This window comes from Furipterus horrens, unplaced genomic scaffold (assembly GCF_987537825.1).
Source record: "Furipterus horrens unplaced genomic scaffold, mFurHor1.1.pri manual_scaffold_1, whole genome shotgun sequence".
In the NCBI taxonomy this organism is placed as follows: Eukaryota; Metazoa; Chordata; class Mammalia; order Chiroptera; family Furipteridae; genus Furipterus; species Furipterus horrens.
This window is the reverse complement of record NW_028327171.1, coordinates 35,845,646-35,866,717: the sequence shown is the minus strand read 5'-3', so window position 1 is coordinate 35,866,717 and position 21,072 is coordinate 35,845,646. Positions and strand designations below refer to the sequence as shown.

Below are 21,072 nucleotides of genomic sequence, written 5' to 3'. Positions count from 1 at the left end.
GCCATGGAGATACAAAGGTCAAAATACATGCTCCATGACCTCCTTAATTTATAATCTACCATTGCTATGGTTAAAATTGTGTTCACCAGAATTTGTGTACTGTTGCCCTGATCCACAATGTAATGGGTTCAGAAAGGAGGTCTTTGGGAAATTATTAGGTTTAAATGATGTCATACAGATGGGGCCCTCATAATGGGATTAGTATTCTTACAGGAAGAGAAAACCCAAAGATCTTTGGATGACCTGACTCCAGTGCATCTATGAACTTGGATTGGGTCTCCAACAAGAGAAGTTGAATCTGTGCTGGAAGTACTACTTGAGTGGGTTTGCTTCTCTGCCTTTTCTCTGTCTGATCAATGTTCTGGTTCTTCCAAGAAGCCTTCCTTGTCTAGGCATACACAGAGTAGAGCCAAATCAAGAGCTGTGTCTAGACTTCCTCTTCTGGGTGATTGTATTCACCACCTGGATCACCATCTTCCGGATCTACCCGCCCCATCGGGGACTACCTCTCCTTCACCCATGCTTGGGTACCACTGACAATGTCTACACAGTCCTGAGACTTTCTCATTCTGCCAGTATGGTCTCCTAGACTCTGAGCCCATTCCCAAGCCCCTGTGACTTATTCTTGTCTTTTATGTTCTCTATTGACATACCCCAATAAGTTGATCCAAATTCTCTCTCTAGAGAAGAAGGAGGAGGAGGAAGAGAGGAGGAGAAGGAGAAGTAGAGAGTGTGTTCTCTCTGCCATCTGAGGAAACAAGGAAGAGGTGACTATAAGACAGGAAAAAGGACTTCACAAGAAACCAGTCATGCTGGCATCTTAATCTCTGATTCCCTAGTCTCCAGAACTGTGAGAAAGTAAATTTTATTGTTAAAGATAACTAGTTTATATTTTTTGTATGTGGACAGCCTGAGCTAAGAAGACCATGTAATTCCTCTAAAATATATAAATTTTAGAAAATCAAACACCCATGTGTATAAAATAATTTATATAGTGAAATTGTGAATGTGAAATTTTTTATGAATTGTGTGAGTATAGTAGTTAAGAGGAAAGATTTGGATCCATGTTGCTTGTGGTCAGCTTTCACATAAACACTGACCTTGGGCAAGACACTTCGCCCTTCTGTACCTCAGGATTTTAATCTTCAAAAAGCTCATATTTATGAGAACTAATTGCATATGTGTGTGTGTGTGTATCACATAGTGCTATATAAATATGAAATATTATTATACAGAAATAATAAAAGAGCTTTACATTTTCCTGATAAAAACAAAAAGGTAAATGCATTACTAGAATCTTGAAAATTATGTATTTAAATGCTGTATGACTCAATTGTTAATTACCTTTGAAAATCTCAGAGCTTATACTTCATGAGCAAAATATCAGGTCTTGGCACTATTTAAACACTTGAAATAGCCGAATCACTTCTGAGGAAAAAAAAAAAAAAAGAACAAAGCTAAAGGTATTACACTATCTAACTTCAAATTATACTACAGAACTACCATAATCAAAACAGCATGGTATTAGCAGAAAAACAGACATGCAGACCAATAGAACAGAATTGAGAACCCAGAAATAAAGCTACATGTATATGGGTAAGTGATTTTTGACATAGGAGCCAAGAACATACAATGAATAAAAGAAAGCTTCTTCAATAAATGGTGCTGGGAAAATTGGAAAGCCACTTGAAAAAGAATGAAACTAGAATTCAGTTTGTCCTCATGAGAAAAAAATAATTCAAAATGATTCAAAGACCTAAACATAAGATCTGAAAGAATAAGTTACATAGAAGAAAACATAGGTACTAAAGTTATGGACCCTGGTCTTACCAAAGCTTTTATGAATTTGACCCCAAAGGCAAGGGAAGTTAAGGCAAAAGTAAATGAATGGGACCACATCAAAGTAAAAGCTCCCGCAAAGCAAACGAAACCACCAACAAAACAAAAAGGCAGCCAACTGAATGGAAGATGACATTTTCAAACAGCTCCAACAGGGATTAATATACAAAATATATAAAGAACTCATACAACTCCATGCCAAACAAATAAAAATTCCAGTTAAAAAATGGGCAGAGGACATGAACAAACACTTCTCCAAAGAAGGCATACAAGTGGCCAACAGATATATGAAAAGATGCTCAACTTCAATACTCATTAGGAAAATGTTAGTCAAAAGTACAGTGAAATACCACCTCACACCTCACACACAGAATGGCTATTATCAACCAGACAAGTAATAACAAGTGTTGGAGAGGTTGTGAAGGTAAAGGAACCCTCATTCACTCTTGGTGGAAATGTAAACTGGTACAGACACTATGGAAAACAATATGGAGTTTCCTTAAAAAATTAAAAATACAGTTACCTTAAAGTCCCTTTAATGACAAGGAGGGTAATCTTAGAGAGAAAAATCGTGATTTAAGGAAAATCACAATGCTCAGTGGTAGACTATAAAATAGTGAAGCTAACTGTCTTTAAAGTTTCTTTTCATTTAAAATATTTTTTCATTTGAAAGTTAAACTATGTCTGTGGTATCATCAAAGATGTTTAATTTACAGGCAAGAAGAATGTCAAATGCCTTGCTACTGGATGTCTTTCCAATAAGACAGTCTTACAGATTTAGAGGCTTGTTTGTGGGTCACATGAATTAACATATGTTTTCTGTTTTCAAAGGGCATAAGCCTATGATCTCATTATCTGAGTGATTGTCTGTACATATAGGCCTCACTTAATCCTGTCTGCATCGCTGCCTCATGAGACTCAACGTTTGGCTGAACTCAGAGGCTGAGTTGGTGAAGAAGGGGGTGGTTTGTGGGCTTCACTTTAAAACTGGTTTCTCTTTTTTATCCTAATGGCTTGGACAGAAAGAGCCCAGAGGTCTGAGAGGGGGAAACCTAAACTATTTCCCTCAGCCCAAACTAAGTATAATGGGCAAAAGGGTCTTGGACAGGTGAGATGTGCCTGGCACATCTTCCTCCACAGAAGCCCTTTTTTTTCCCTAATATGAGACATTGAAAAATTAATCCCTGCCTTTTGTCATCTAGTGGTTATGGATTGAATGATGTCTTTTAACCCTGTTGCCAAATCTGTTGCCCCCAGAATACAACAAGGATGCCAGCCTGTTAAATCAAGCACACCGTTGTCCGGGGACAGCCAACTGACCTGGAGTCTGCACGATCCTTCCCCATGTGGGAAGGCCACCCTCCACTCCACACCCTCACTATTAATAGAGATTTCTGGACCCAAGGGTAGGTAGGATGATGACCATGTCCAGCTTGAAGCAGCTAGAGGAGCTCAAGACCTTTGCCCATTGCCCTTTATAAGATTATAAAGGGTCTTAAGTCTGAGAGAGAGGAATTGTTATTTTTTTATTGCTAAAATAATTGATTAATTAATTTTTTTTTTAAAGAAGAAGAAGAATATATGAAAGAGTGAAGCAGGAGAGCTTGTATGTACGACCCATGGGCATGGACTTGTGGTGGTGGGGATTGCTGGGGGAGGGGGGTGTTTGGCAGAGGGGGGAAAAGGGGAAAAATTGAAACTATTGTAACAATAAAATCAATAAAACATACTTAAAAATAAAAAAAAATTTTAAAGAGTAAATGAGTTATATGCTTAATGTTCCTTCCATGCCTAATGGTGCTTCATTCAGGGTGCTCAAATATATGATTAGCTAAGGAAAGGTTAAAAAAACTATTTGTTTTTATAATGAGTGTGACTACACATGAAAAAAGGTTCTATTAAAGGCTTAACTTCAAAAATTTCAATATCATAAGTTTTGTAGACAAATTTTTTCAAAGTAAAAATGATCTAAAGGATGGTATATATTTACCTAACCAGAAAGTCATTGTTTTCTTATCTGAGATTTATTTACAAAGGAACTCAAACTTTTAAATTTGAAATAAGAAAACAATAACACACAAATAAAACTTAAATTGGACATGAAGTGGTATTTCCAGTAAATGTAAAGAATTTTAAATGGGCAGTTAATATAGGAGGAGAAAAAGAAATAGATGGCTTTTTAATAAGAAAAAGCAGAATTCTTATTGAAAAAAAAATGCTATGCTCTCAGGCTTTCAAAATACCAATACTTCTGTGTGCCTACACCTTCTTTACTGCTTCTTTTCTCATGGTTTCCCTGCTCAAAAGGCCTTGCCTCAGTATACTTTCACAAAAACTCCTTCAATATCTATTGTTTGCCCTCTTCTCCTGAACTAAAAATGGACTTAATCTTTGACCTGCAGCCTCTCGAGCTATATGGTCTTTAAATTCCACTCACTATTCCTTTTTGGCAACCCATTTTAGATCCCGAAGAGATGAGAATTGTGACCCTTCTTATCTATATATTCCAGAAGGAGGATACAATTGCTGCATGCAATTTAAAAAAAATATTCAAGAAGAATATAATTCAATAAAAATTTATTTCCAATCTTATTTTCCATAGAAAATCAATTTTGAATAATTTTGGATGTTTTGTGAATCCACTTTAGAAATTGTCCAAAGGTCATTCTCTAAGGGCCAACCTCATAATGTTCAGAAGATACATATAGAAATATCATTCCCTTGGATAGAGTGCAAGACATGCCTTAGAACATTTATTTAATGTTAAGTTTCTTATGCTAAGAATTCATTCTTTTTCACATTTAGCAATCATCAAAACACAATTTCACTGAAGTGCTTCAATATGCCACTGGATCTACGAATAGACTCAATTTATGTTTTGTTGGATCAATGCATGTGCATGGAAATCAGCACATTATTGCTATCATTGTGTGGAGCTTAAGTAATTAACATTTAATCATGTTAAGAAATGGCCCAGAAACACTGAATCTTGTCCTTTCTGAGACTAAAGAGCTCACAATGGGTAATCTGGGACCCAATATAAGATTCACTTCTATAGCATTCCTGACCAAGGGTAGTCCCAGCCGAAGTTGAGTGAGTCTCTCTAATGTGCCATGGATAAATTTATTTACCTACCTTGGAGCTATCTTTTGAAGTAAATTCACTCTGACATACTCATCAGGTGCATTTCTATTCATAGTTTGACAGAGTCAAGGTACCCCCGGATGAGGGAGCTGATGAGTAATATTTATTAACAATATATTCAAATTGAAATCACTTCTTTTATTCTTTCTGGTATATAACCCAGACCTCCCAACCAGCACTTGACAATGAACCTGTATACTTAAACAAAAATATAACTTTTTTTGAGAAAAAGTTTCTCTGAATATATCTGTAGCAACCTATGTAGAAATGTTTCTTCAATAATATAGTTGTAATTAGGAATGTTTCTTCAATAATATATACCAAATCAGATGTGTCCGAAAATGCTAAAAATTCTAAGACTGCTAAGCCATTACTGGAACAAATGGAATTAGTCATAGTAAAAGAAATAATTGATGACCACTCATAGTTCTGCATTCTATTCTTATGTTTATTAAATGCCCAGAAAGAAATATTTCTAGAATACATTAGTTTAACTCCCTAAAGAAATACCTTCAGTTAACTACTTCTATGTGGTATACTCTTAGTTTTAAGCAAGATGTGAAGATTTACTACTTGAAGTGCTTTTATTTATTTTCTGGAGCTTGCATATAAAATTGTGTAGTAAAACACCAGATACAGGTTGTGAACCAATACTTAATTCCAGGTGAACTAATTCCTCCAAATTTTTATAGGAATTTTTTTTTTAGACAAGAATCCACATCTTCTACATATACAGTTGATTCTTTATGTTTAAAATCATGAGTCTCCCTGTTTCTATTTTAAATTTTATTCCATTTGTTTAGGTGAAGTATTCCAGCCTCCTAAATTAAGTTTAAGTATTACTTCTAAATTACTGAATGTACTATATTTCCTACTTTATTGAAATTAAATATGTATTCCTCTCATTCTTTCATCCAACCTTGCAAACACTAGTGACTAGCACAAGGCCAAGGACAAAATGCTGTGATACACAATGGATACAATATCAAGGGCAAAGATTTGTTCTTCATAGAGAATGACAGCAAAGTGATTTAATCCTATTCATTCTTAAAGCAAATGTGGCCATTCAGCATAATTTTTTAATTATGATAAAAATGAAAATGTAAAGGAAGTTATTTCAGACCAGAGTGAAAGCATATAGAACGAATATACTGTGTGATCTACTTTACATCAATGAGAGATTTGCATCTTTTATAATATATTAATCACATCTAATTCTTTGACCATATCACCAACATCATTTACAATCATAATTAGTTCTAAATAGCAAGAGAAGATCATCAATTTGGAGGTCATGGAATGAAGCCAAAGTATTGACTTTGGTGTCTACTAATGTTATTTCCTCCCATAAATCTACAAGTTTGATAGGTGCGAAGGAGGGACATTCAGACAGTAGCTGTATGGTGAAATGAAGTAAAGCCACCAGAGGAGGGGAGAGCGGAGGGGAGAGAGGAGGGGACTGGGTGATAGAAGGTGAAGGGATTGGCCAAAGAAAATATATGCATCACCCATAGACACAGACAGCAGTGTGATGACAGCCAGAGGAATGGGGGATGGGGACTAGTCGGAGGTGAACAAGGAGAGGGAAAATGGGGACATCAATAATACTGTCAACAATAAAAATTTAAAATGGGACAACTATAATAGAACAACAATAAAAAATTTTTTTAAACAATAAAAATTTTTAAAAAATTAAGTTATTAATAAAAAAAGAAATGAAATTGAGCTGACACACAGAGAAACATTTAAAACACCCAGGTAACTTGGACTATGGCATGTACAAGTGAAATAGTACTGCACAATGGTGAACTTACTATGGGAGGAATAGAATGGCCATCCAGAAATGGGTCTGTGACTAGTGACTTCAGTTGTAAACCAAGATGTACCTCAATGCATTAAAGAAGAAAAAACAGTCTTCTGTGTCATTGTCATCGATAGCAAGTGCCTTTTGCTTATATCTTCAAAGAAGAAGAAGAGATCTCAAAGACACAGGATTAGCTTTTTTTTTTAATATTTGAAAATATAAAACTATGACCATTACTAGAAATACAAAAGACAAAACAGCATTTTTTTTTGTCTCTGTTTCTAGGCTACCATATCCTTATATATTTTTTAACATGAAGAAAAGATTATAAAACATTTCAAATTATTTTCATATTGCATACATTTTAATTATGAAAGTCAATGAGAAACAATATCAGAAAGTAATATTCTGAATTAACACAGCAAAACCAATCCACAATGAGGTTCACACTTAACTCCCTCTATGTGCAGTGGAGGCTAGTATGAAGCCAGGCATGATGAGGCATCACTGGGTGCCATAGTTGTGAGAAGCACTTGGCAGAGCTGTCTAGGCTTTGGAATCGAATACTTAGTTTGGATCCCAGCATCACCTCTCACTAGCTGTTTCACCTTGAGCAGTAACTTCACCTTTCTTGGACTCAACTTCCTCACATAGACAGTGAGAATAGTAATACCTGAGATTCCTGTGAAAAATACTGAGAAAATGTAATGTACACTAAGTGTAGTGGTAGCTATGATCATCATTTCCTTAGGCATGCTATACCATTGCATTTGTCTGGACAAGATACATCACCAAAATAAGGAGGCAAGAAGCACTCATGTGAGGGTACATAAAGTAAATTATACACTTTCTTTATTCTGTAGGACTTTACTTGGGTCAGAAAAAAAAAATGGCCTCAAAGAATTTGGTCAGAAATAATTGGAGTTTTGCCTATGATTTCAGGTTGAATCAGGAATCTACTAAATGTAACTCATGTAGATAACATACTTTAGCCCCTGATTAAAACTCAAGGTTGGTTACCACAACTTTGGAAAGAGGTTTAACAGTATCTATTATGCTAAAGCTAAAGACATAACCTATGATCCAGCAATTCCACTCCCAGGTATATACTGAACAGTTCCATAAACATGTTCACTGACATATATGTACTGGGATATTAATAGATCTCTATAACAGCTTCAGAAACAACTCCAAAAAAACCTGTCAGAAGTTGACTAGATAAAGTGTGATATAGTCACACAAAAAACACTATTTTCACAGTAAGAATGAATAGCATACAATTAGAAGTTATAATACGGACTCACAAACATCATATTGAGCAAAAGAAGATGAACGGAAAACAATACATAATGTTGATCTATTTATACAAAGTATAAAAATAAAACAAGTTAAACTACATTGTTAGAAATCAGGATAGTGGTTCATTGGGAGGTTGGGGGGTGGGGGTGGGCCTAGTGACCTTAAGAAAGCATGGGAGGCTGTAAAGGTGCTATTGTTGGATCTGTGTACAGTTACATAGGTTTATTAACTTTGTGAACATTCATATATGCACATTTATGTATGTGTACTATATTCAATAAGAAGGTAAGAAATTAGGGTGTGTCAATATTCAGTGCTATATTTCAGCATGTTCTGTGATCCTTTATCTCACAGCCTTAAGAATACATAAGCACACCAGGCAAGAGAGAGTTTCCAGAAAGCTTTTGACCAAAACAAGTTTTAGAATGTTATTCAGTTCTTGAATACATGCCCAAAAACACGTTGTTTTAAGACATTATTAAAATTTATGCAATTTAAATGTTAATGTTTTAAGCACTACCTTATGCTAGGGGAAAAATGCTCTATTTGCTATTTGTTCCAATATGCAAATTTAAAATTTACATAACTATATTCTAATATTTTTCTTATAAAAAGATGGATTAATATAAGAAAAGTCTTTTGTATCTCCATTGCACATTTATATTCAATATCGCCATCTGCCCCTTCAACTCATTTGTGGACGTAAAAAACAAGTATATTGCCACCTGCTGGTGAATCCAACTGCAGGACATGATCCGTGAAATTTCAAAAATATTGTAACATGCATTACTTTGCAACTCCTACACCTTGACATACAAAATGATATTCACATTTCAATATTAGTCCTTTGAATTTTTTCTTTAAATAAAATGCTACTACTTCACGTATTTTACTTCTACTTTATATGTGTGTGTGTGTGTGTGTGTGTGTGTGTGTGTATATGTCTTAATATTTATTAAGATGACTTACTCCTCATTTGGTAAGTATACTCTTCTGTTATCCATGCTTGCTGTGTTGAAAATGATAGCAGTTTTAAAATATTGGTAGAATTGGGATATATGTTATCACTTTTTGATAAGCTCAAACCCTGGCTTTGTTCAAACATTCTGTTTCTACTTTATAGAAAGTTTTTACTTTAAATAAAATACTTCAAAATATTTGTTTTCATAAATCAAATGTACTATATTTGTGAAAAGACAGCATCACAATGCTCCCTAAAACCATTTGTTTTTATACCTCCCTTCAGTTGGTATTTATGGATTAATTTCCTTGAATAATTAACATGTCAAATGCACTTTCAGTTCTATCATTTTCTTCTAATGCCAGAAGTCCAAAAAGATGCTATTTTGGCCTAAAGGCAGCATGCATAAACTTAGTATCAGATTTAGGTGTCCCTAGGGCAGTGGTTCTCAACCTTCCTTATGCCGCGACCCTTTAATACGGTTCCTCATGTTGTGGTGACCCCAACCATAAAATTATTTTTGTTGCTACTTCATAACTGTAGTTTTGCTACTGTTATGAATCATAATGTAAATATCTGATATGCAGGATGTATTTTCATTGTTACAAATTGAACATAATTAAGGCATAGTGATTAATCGCAAAAACAATATGTAATTAAATGTGTTTTCCAATGGTCTTAGGCAACCCCTGTGAAAGGGTTGTTAGACCCCCAAAGGGGTAGCAACCCACAGGTTGAGAACCACTGCCCTAGGGTTTCCCTTGCCATTGTCTGCTCTTCTGCACCTGGGGGAGGAAACATCCTGACTGTGACAAAGTGCTTTCTAAAGAATACCTGGGAATGTCTCTCAAAGCAAGAAAACCTCTGTTTTACATTTTCACCATATTGTTTCATGTTATAACATATTTTTACAGGTCATTTATTTTTGGTGTTCCCTGATTGCTTTGTCTTCTTCTGGGTAATGGCGTATTTATCCTCTTCCCTTTCTTCTCTCTATACAAGTCCTTGTTAGCTGTTAGTGACAAGGGCAAGATATAAAGGTGATTAAGAGGCAGTTTCTACCCTCAAAAAGCTTATAAATTAATGGCCAGGACTGCTCTTTTAGAAATGTAGAGAATATGCAAGAGGCTATAACAATTGATCAAATGACTATATTTTTCTATAACTGACAAGGGTTAATTATGCTATGAGATCTAAAAAGTTCCTCCAAAACAATGCTCAAATGTAAGCTTATTCTATTTTCAAAATTTCAGATTTGCTCATAGCTCATTTTTTAAAAATTAAGTCTCTTTGCACTCTATAATGGGTGTTTGGATTGCAATCTTTAAATCTAGTAACCATCATACAGGATAAGGAAACCAAGAGTGAGAAGGCAGATGAGGACTCTTCAAATCTTCTGAAATCACTCCTGGAGGCATATCATGTTAGCCAGGTAGTCTATAGCTAAAATAATATTAACAATGTAAAATAATTTCTTGAATGTTAGACCTAGATTCACATTCATGCAAAATACATATGTAGAAATGCTATTACTTTGACTACAAATGAATTTATAAGAGTGGTGTAGCATGTTAAATAACTTGACAGAAGGAAAGTATTTTTTCCTATTCTCTTCTCTGTATTTTACATCTATAGTCAATTTGTTGTTGCTGAGATGCCTGGGCTTCCTGGTGATTTATAAAACCAGGAAAAAATCTATGAGCATTACTGTAATTGTGTGCATGCTATCTCAAGTTATCTGCCCCTACTATATGGGGCCAATGTTTTAAAATTTCAACTATGGTAGGCTAATGTTTCTCAGGCCACAATTATATAAGGGTAATAATTACTGTTAATAATGTTTTACACAAATATGGATAGCTTCACTAAGTTATAAACATAAACATTCACCATATACTAGGGAAATAACTTGTATAAAGATATCAAAATACATATTGTAATGAAAACATATGTATCCACTTTGGCAAGATTTATTTATCATCTACTATTTGCCCTATTTCCGGTTTTTGAAGTATAACATGAAATGGTTCCCCTCTTTAAAGGACTTAGTCCTGAAAGGATGACAATCACACACACAAATACACTCTATGAGAAGAGCAATAGAATATGCTACCTCGCTGATCATTACTTCTCAGTCTTGTTTGTTGGCTTCTCATCCTCGATCCTCTGATTTCTCTCTAAAACTGGTGTTCATGGCATTCTTTCCTCTTCTCCTTATGCAATATCTCTCAGCAAGTTTCTCCCCTATATTTATTTCAATTACCTCTCAATGCCAGTGAACCCCAGATATTTCTTTTCAATCTAGATGGCTCCCTCAATTCTCTCTGTAGAGCCTGCTCAACATCTTTACCCAGATATCCCATTCTCATCTCAAAAAGAATTTATCCAGAACAAAATGTATCACCTTTCATTCTCTGATTACCTATAAAAAAAAAAGAGAAGGAAGGAAAGATAGAAAGAAAGAAAGAAAGAAAGAAAGAAAGAAAGAAAGAAAGAAAGAAAGGAAGGAAGGAAGGAAGGAAGGAAGGAAGGAAGGAAGGAAGGAAGGAAGGAAGGAAGGAAGGAAGGAAGGAAGGAAGGAAGGAAGAGAAAGAAGGAAAGAAAGAAAGAAAGAAAGAAAGAAAGAAAGAAAGAAAGAAAGAAAGAAAGAAAGAAAGAAAGAAAGAAAGAAAGAAAGAAAGAAAGAAAAGAAAGAAAGAAAGAAAGAAAAAGAAAGACAAAAGAAAAGATAGAAAGCAAAGAGAGAGAGGAAGGGCAGGGGAGGAGAGGGAAGGGAGGAGAGGGGAGGGAAGGGAAGAAAAGGATCTTTATGATGCTCCATGGCCCCTGGCCTGAGACCTAGGCATTACCCAAATTCTTTTCTTTGTTTTTCTTTCACATTCAGTCTGTGCACCCCTATTTCCTGCCCCTTAGATTTGCAACAGAGCCTTGCACCTGAATACAATCATTCCATTGCCTCAGTCCAGGCTCTCATTCACCTGTCCATTCATTCACTCATTTAGCAAATATTTCTGGAGTGGGTTTTCTATTTCATGCCCACATCTTCTAGTTGCAATAATCTCCTGTTTTATACCCCTAATCTTATTTCCGTAAAACATAAAAACTTTCTCATTTCTGCCAGAGTAATGATTCTAAACTGTTCTGTTATTTTTCCACTGAAATATGTCCCTTAACTTTTCATGGTCTTAAGACATGGTTTTCACATATTGGGTTTGAGAGAAAGAGGTTTCAAGAAATTGTTAAAATATTCATAATTATTTCAGCATCTAATCCTAAAGTTGAATTGATATAAAGCAGAAACTGTCAAATCTGCTCCAGTTCTTCCACCCTCTTTCTTACTAGAGCCCTGTATCAGAATAGCTTTCCCTTTTCTCACAACTAATTGAGGAAAAATTAAGGACATGTTCTCTGATATCTGTTATAAGTACTTAAGTTTTCTTTTTATTTTTTACCAAAGGACAGTGAGGAGTCTGGTGATAACATATGCGGGATATCAAACCTCTTAAGACAAAAAACAGAGACAGCTGAATCAGCAGAACAGCTTCACCACCCCACCCTTTGAGATTCTCTCTTATCTCCCAACTGGCATCCTCTCCTCCCTGTTAATGTGAATGGTTGAAAAGATGTGGTAAAAGGAAAATATATTTGCCATGGAATCATACGGCAGTGCTACAGTTCCAGTCTGTACGTGAAAGTTTCTCTCTTTGCCAGATTTAACCCTGTGACAACATGGCACAAGGAATATAGTCTATTCCATAATATATTCAAAGAGACTTTAAGCCAAGAGACGTCTGTCTTAATTGCCCCAAGAGTTTAGAGGCCATGGACATATTGATTCTGGTGTATGTTGACATAAAATCTTTCTCAAAATATAAATTTTATAGGCCAATCATATTAACTGGAGATGCTCTTATTGAAGCTGGGTCGAGCATTGGAACCCGGCTTACTCTTCTGCATGCCCCCTCAACCACTCCCACCACACACACACACACACACACACACACACACACCCGTTCTGCCCTCCACCTTCTGGTATCTCCTCCAGCTACTGATTTCATCTTGGAGAGCCTGATCTTAAATGCACTAGCCTATGAAATAAATTCTGTACCCTTTAATGTTGCATACTAAGTCTTTCAGAGTCCTGTTCCTGATTTTTACTTTGACCTCTTATTTTGCACCACCCTCTCAGACACCAGTTTACCCCTGCCTCCACTCCCTCCCCCAAACATGCACTCACCCACAGATTAAGCACCAGGTTACTTCAAAAGAATGACCATTGCTCACATGGTTTCTTCTGCATCCACCCACCCTTTCGCTCCTTCTCTGTCTATCCTCCCATCACATCTCATCTTACAGAGGTCAGCTAAGGGAACCCCATTCATTGGAAACATTTCCTGGCCTCTCAGAATTGGCCACTTCCTAGTAAGTTATCCCACTGTACACTATATAAACTTCCAAGGCAGTACCTGCAAAATTGTATTGTATTATGTTTGTTATTAATGAGTTTCTTTTAAATACAGTGAATTTTTAAAAATACAGAGAAGTGCAAAGAAGAGAGTAACAAGCATCTATATTCCCATCATCCACAATCTGTCACTTTAAAACTTTTTATTTGCATTAATCTTTTTGTTTTTGTCTTTTTTTTAAATTAATTTTGCTTAAAAGTCCATTTTGCTTATGATAAATAAGGTTACAGTAAATATTAAGACATTGGCTCAGACTGATTTTCTTTAACAAAAATATATTAAGTTCCAGCCACTATTAATTAACTTCCCTCTAGGAAACATAAAGACTTTAACACCTTTATATTTCTATCTTTCCTTCTACCTTTCTATTTTTCAATTATATTATTAATTTTATATTGTTACAGTTTTAAATTTTTTATTTTGATATAATTTCCAACCTAGAGAAAAATAGCAAAAGCAGTACAAGGAATTCCCATTTACCTTATACTTAGACTCAAATATTATTTTTTGTCACACTTCCTTTATCACTTTATCTATTTAGTTCTTTTTTCTAAACTGAATCAGAGAAAATTGCAGACATAATCCCACTTGACCTCTAAATTCTTCAGTATGCATTTCCTAAAACCAGGGATATTCTTTTATATAAACGCAATGCAATTATCAAAAACAGGAAATTAACATGGATGCAATAGTATTATCTAATCTCCAGACTTCCTTTAAATGTCACCAACTGTCCCACTACTGTCTTTTTTCTGACTCAGGGATCAATTCAAGATCATTCATTGCATGAGCAGGTAGGCCATTTTATTCTCCTTTAATCTTTAACAGATCCTCAGTCTTTGTCTTGTGATCATAACATTTTGTAGCTCATGGGTCATTTACTTTGCAACCTGTGCTACAGTAGTTAACATATATTAATGAGTTCATGCAAGATTTTCCAAAGCTTCAGCTTTTGGCTCTTTCGATTCAGAAGTGTCTGAATTTCTCTGCATTCTCTCATCTGTTGAAATACTACCTTGGCTGGGTTTGGTTTTCTGGGGTTACATTTTCTTTACCTTGCACCAATGGTTCTCAATCCCAGCTGCACATTGCTATCAACTAGAGAGCTTTCAGGGTTGGGGAGTTCTTGCACCATCAACAGTTTTGTAGCCTCACGAAGGAAAGAATAAATCTCAGCTGAGATAGATCTGTACTCCATTGGAATACATCTTCTCTAAGAATCTATTACATATGTTACAGCTCAGTCCACCAACTTGCATCAGAGAGCATTTCACTTTTTGATGTATTTCTCCACCTGAGCCTTAATTTTCTTAAGAAATATCCAAACCAATCAAGTTTCTCATTTCTACTTGTTTCTCTTCAAATGTTTTTATTACTCTTCAGTAAAATAAAATAAAATAAAGTATATAGGCACTCACTCATTTGCTCTCCCCAACCTTGGGAATATTGATAAAAATGCATAATTCAATACTTTATTGGTTTATCTATATTTTTAAGGGCCTTAGTCTCCATGTTTCACTCTAGAATCTTCTTTCCATGGGTGTCAATTTTTAGGGTTATTGTTTTAGTTTATGCTCATTTCCTTCTTTGGTTGTTATTATCTTGAAGTTACACTGTATATTTTCTCATATTGTGAGGTACTGAAGAAGGGAAGAAATTTTATGATGCAATTGCAACCCATCCTTTCAATACAGAACAGAACTTACTTATTTATATGTCTGTCTTTTTCTAACTCACTATAAGTCCCAGAGAGGTAGGTCTTCGTTTTAGTTGATTTGGGGTCTGGTAGAGTGCCTGACATGTAAGCACTCAATAAATGCTCTTTGAATGAATTTAAATATATATATATATATAATATATATAATATATATATAATATATATACAATGAGAAACATATGGGGAGCACCAAAACGTTACTCATTTAACAAAAACCTGAAATCTTTATTCAAGGTGTTAATTAGTATATGTTTGAACATCAAGTACATAATACATAATTGTATGCATTAACCAAATATAAATATTTCTGACCTCATGTCAATGTTTGTTGATCATTAGTAAAATGTTACTCATTCCAAACCTCTCTCCCAACTGCTTATTTTTCAGGCCAATGGATAGAAAGTAGGACTCAACAGAATCACTAATTCACCAAGCAACCTTTTTCTCCTAGTTTGTTGGTAATTATAGATACATCCTTTTGTATTTCCCAGAAAGATCCTTTAAAATTCACAACACCATCACCAATTCTGAAAACAAATCAAAACATCTTCAGTACCTAAAGATCATGTAAAAACAGCTAACCCATTTATTTTTGTAAATTTTTTCTGACAAAAGAAAAACAGGTATTCTTCTCCCTCTGTACCATAATGTCCCTTTATAAGTGTAACTCATTGCCATAGGATGTTCCACTGTGAATAAACAAAACTACTTATTCTTTTCCTCTGTAGTTTTGTGGCAAAGAAAAAAAAAAGTTGGCAAAAGGTTTTATTAATGGGCATGCAGATGGCATGAGCCTAGAGTTGCATTCATCCCTGACACAGTAGCTCATAATGCCTCTGCCATTTGTTCTTCCTTGACTAGCTCACCAGGCTGGTAATTACTCCATGGCCTCCCACCATTCTGTCCTTTGGGCACTATATTTGTTGAAATTTTTTTCTTATTTCTTTTTATTTAGCTCTGAAACACTGTCATACTTCTTCTCTGGCAGCTTTTAAAGTTATACTTTCTTATATGCATTCAAAATCTTTTAACCAGGAAGTCTTTTTGAAGTTAAATAAATGTTTAACATGCAGTCTCTAGAAAAGGAGAGATTGCAAACAATTAAAGATAAGTATTTTATATTTAAAAAGCAGTCTATTCATCCAATTCTTGGCTATAGAAAATAATTACAAGAAGGACAATATAGTAAAGTGGAGGAAGACTATCAAACTTATTGGGCCATACTAATTATGTATGAATGACTGACTTAACTGATTAATTTATATTTTTTAAAATATTTCATATGTTTACAAGAAAACTATTCAATAGGTGAAAATTAAGGACTGAAGAAACATAAGATGGAGTTTTTCTTACATTTGACTTGAGTCAAGATCGAGGCATAGGTAAACACACCTCATGTCCTCTCACAACACAGAAAAATTACAACTAGACTATAAAACAAGTATCACCCAGAATCAATCATCATAAAATTGAGCTGTATGGTAGTCTGACAACCAAGGATTTAAAGAAGCCTCATTCATTCAGATGAGTAGAAGGGGCAGAGATGTGACTATGCACAGGGGGGCAGAGATGTGAAATGGGCAGTCCCACATCCATGTGTGGTAGACAAAAATTGGAAGGGATTTCTCAGGAACAAGAGATCCCAGCTCCAGACCTGGGTTCCAGCACCAGGAAGATAAGTGCCCATAACTTCTGGCTGCTGTAAAAACCAGTAGAGATTGGATGGTGGAAGAAAGTAGGATGCTGAGGAGACTTCTCTTAAAGGGCCCGCAACAGACTTAGGACTTTTGTAAATTCACTCCGTCTAGGATTCAGCACCAGAGCAACAGCTAGAAGGGCACCAGTGGAAGATGGGGAGAAATTGAAGTGACTGGCATCAGGGCAAGTGCCAGGAGATAGCTTCCACCTGGGCAAAACTCCAGAGGCCAGGCAGTGGCATTGTCCCCTCTTCAAGCCCTGGCTCACATAGAGCCACAGAGCAGTAACATAGGTTGCCCTGCCCTGGTGATTACCTAAGGCTCTGTCCCATACAACTTACCAGTGTACTTTTCTACAATAGGCCATGCTATTAAGGCCCCTGTTAAAGCGGCTCTACCTAATACACAGAAACAAACATAGGGAGGCTGCCAAAATGAGAAGACAAAGAAATATGGCCCAAATGAAAGAACAGAAAACTCAAAAAAGAGAACTAAACAAAATGGAGATAAGCAACCTATCATATGAAGAGTTCAAAACACTGGTTATCAGGATGCTCAAGGAACTCACTGGGTACTTCAACAGCATAAAAAGACCCATTCAAAAATAAAAGATACAATAAGTGAAATTTTAAAAATCTATAGAGAACCAACAGTGGAGGGCATAAAGCCGAGAATTAAATCAACAGTTTTCTTTAACATTTCCTTTAACATTTCATTTAATAAGTCTTGGTGATAACAAACTCCTTTAGCTTTACCTTGTCTGGGAAGCACTTTATCTGCCTTTCCATTCTAAATGATAGCTTTGCTGGATAGAGTAATCCTGGTTGTAGGTCCTTGCTTTTCATCACTTTGCATATTTCTTGCCAATCCCTTCTCACCTGCAGAGTTTCTTTTGAGAAATCAGCTGACAGCCTTATGGAAACTCCTTTGTAGGTAACTCTGCTTTTCTCTTGCTGCTTTTAATATTCTCTCTTTATCTTTTACCTTTGACATTTTAATAATGATGTGTCTTGGCGTGGTCCTCTTTGGATCTATTTTGTTTGGGATTCTCTGTGCTTTCTTGACTTGTATGTCTATTTCCTTCACCAAATTAGGGATGTTTCCTTTCATTATTTTTTCATATAAATTTTCAATTCCTTGCTTTTCTTCCTCCTTCTGGCACCTCTATGATTCAGATGATGGTAGGTTTAATGATGTCCCAGAGGCTCCTTAGCCTATCCTTATTTTTTTGAATTCTTTTTTCTTCTTGCTGTTCTGATTGAATGTTTTTTTTCCTTATGTTCCAAATTGTTGGTGTTAACTCTGGTGTCCTTCCCTTCACCACTGGTTTCATGTGGGTATTCCTTTGTTTCACTTAGCATAGCCTCCATTTCTTCTCTTGTCTATCAAGTCTGTGAACACTGATAACACCAGTGTTTTGAACTCTGCATATATTAGGTTGGCTATCTTCTTGTCATTCAGTTATCCCACTGGAACCTTGATATTCTCCATTTTGGGGGCCATACTTCTCTGTCTCCTCATTTTAACAGGCTCCTGTGTTTGTTTGCCTCTTTGTCTTAGGTAGAACTGTCACACCTGTTATGTTGTAAGGGGCAGAGCCTTAGGTATTCATCACGTTGTGGAGTTATATGTGGGGGAGGGGTCTGAGAGGGAACAATGCCGCTTCCTCATCACTCACCCCTATTCTAGGCACTTTTCTGACTTCCTGTATAAATTGGTGCCCCTCTAGGTGTTGCTTAGTGATGGCTCCCAGAGTGGGTGGGTCTGAGGATGTTCTAGGACCATGGAGGCCCTCTAAACAAGCTGACTCTGCTGAGAGACCAGCAGTTTCTTCCTCTGCCCCAACCCCCAATGCTTTTCATAGTCAGAAGCAATGAGAGTTTATTTTTCCTGGCACTGGAACCATGAGCTGTGTGGTCTGGTCTAGGGCTGGGATCACTTCCCAGGTTTCACATTCTACTTTTAAAATGTATGACTTTACTTTCTGCTGCCGGTCTCAGCCACTGCCCTGTTGCTGCCACCACCTCACTATGTCTTCTCCACCCGAGCTCTGCCCTCCTACCTTTCTGGATAAATATTTCTTCTTTATTTCTTCATTTGTTGGACTTCCTTGCAGTTCTGTTTTCTGGTACTTCTGGTTCTTGTCTTAATTTTTTAGTTTTGAGGTTGTTGTAAATTCCTTCTTTGTTGTGGAAGGAGATGCAGCATGTCTACCTATGCCTCCATCTTGGCCGGAACGTCAATGCAGAATTTTTAATGCATTTCATAATACCCGATGTATTATTTAGAAAAAAAAACTGCAAAGGCTATATGATAAAGTCAAAGGTGGAATGATTTCTTTGTTGCTTTCTTAAAATATGTAATGAAACTATTGCTCATCATCACACTGTAAGGTTTTCAAGGTATCTAACTTCTAGATTTGTTTTATTTTTCTGTTTAAAGTCCCATGTATTGATACACCAGTGTGAAACTTTCCATAGTCCTTGTGTAACATAAATTAATTGTTTTCAATAACACCTCTGATGTAATTACATCTTATTGGATTTATAAAATAAAGCCCCTTAATTGTGGAAGCAGAGATGTTATTTGAAATGTTAGTCTTTGTGATCAAGATATTTTTTACACCAAGGGAAAGCTACCAATTCCCAGAGAATTTTTACACCTGAAAATGAAACCAATTTGTTTTGCAAATCTGTGTTATGCAAATTACAAAATCAATCACTAAGTAGAGACATCTCAACAAAGGATTATCCAAAAGGATTAAAGATTCCCTACAGAGGTCAATTACTCAAATGTCCCGCAATATAAATGCATACATTTAATGGTCTATGTCAAGACTAATTATTTAACAAATGCCACACTATAGCATATAACTTGGAATATTTAATTGACATGGGAGAATGCTCTAGACAATCAAAAATTTTTTTTTCTTTTACAATGTGAGCCACAAATTTTCTGATTCTTTCAAGTCTAAAAATTTTTATTCTATTCTGGACATTTTGAATATTTAGTTTAACTCTGTGTCTAGTTTAAATCTTGTTAAATATGGGCAATGTTTATATTTTTATTTTGATGAGTAATTAACAGATTATGTTCAGGCCCTTCCGTGGGTTGCATTTTTAATATCAGTTTCATTTTAAAGCCATTCTAGTGCTAATTAGATTTACCCTATTTGCATACCACCCAGTGGCCAGTCTGGTACCTGGGCAATATTCTATCTAGGAGAGCATTTGTTAAAGTTTCTAGCATGCTTATTAGGATCAGGTTAACCCATGTAGACTCACTCCAGAAGCAAGCCCAGGAGACCATATACAAATTTATGGAGTTACTTACTAAGCATCTCTCATTCCATGATCTCTGCTGTACTTTTCAGAAGCTCCTCTTTTCTGTACTCTGTCCTTAACACTGGATATTTAGTTATCTTGGCTTACAGCAGACTTCCATCCATGTGGGCCAAGCAGCAAGAGAATACAGGGAGAAAAAAAAAAAAGCAACAAAGTTTTGCCCTAGCATTTGGAAACATAGAAGAGAAAGATTCCCCCTTCTCAGATTTTTGATTCCACAGGATCTATTCTCACAAGATTATAGGTTAATTGTGTTTTTTTCTTTTCATCTAAATTTAAGGTTCTGTAATAAACATATCGCATTTTAAAAATGATATTTTTTAAAAGGGAATTATTACTAAGAAGATAATCCTTCCCACAACCAAATTAGAAAACCAAGTTAAATACAATAAAAGTCTAAATTTCAGAAGTGCAACCTTAAGCAGAGAGGCAGTATGTGTGAGAGCAAGAGAATGGAACAGTTCATTGGAGTTGTCAGATATAGGAAGGTTTTACAGTGAAGGGCAGGCTGGAACTAGGGGAAAGGTTATTTCAGACTGGAGAAATCTTGAGCCAGAATACAGACAGATAGAAAGAACGGGGACTACCAAAAAAATTTTTTTAAGAAATTAATGTTTTTAAAATATTAAAATTTCCATAATTAGAAAATCAATTTTACTTTGTAGATGTTAGTGCTAACTTTTTACTGTTTACTTGAATAGCAAGTGGTTCATAATTATAATATCAAGTTTTGGATGTATACACAATTATGTATTAGCCTTTATATTTTGCTGTTTTCATATATTAGAAAAATCTAAAACT

At 35.5% G+C, this 21,072-nt stretch overlaps 1 pseudogene; it reads left to right on the top strand.

Moving 5' to 3' along the window:
• Window positions 1-260: 260 nt before the first annotated feature.
• Window positions 261-557, top strand: LOC150020890 (gamma-secretase subunit PEN-2 pseudogene; annotated as a pseudogene).
• The last annotated feature ends 20,515 nt before the right edge of the window (window positions 558-21,072 follow it).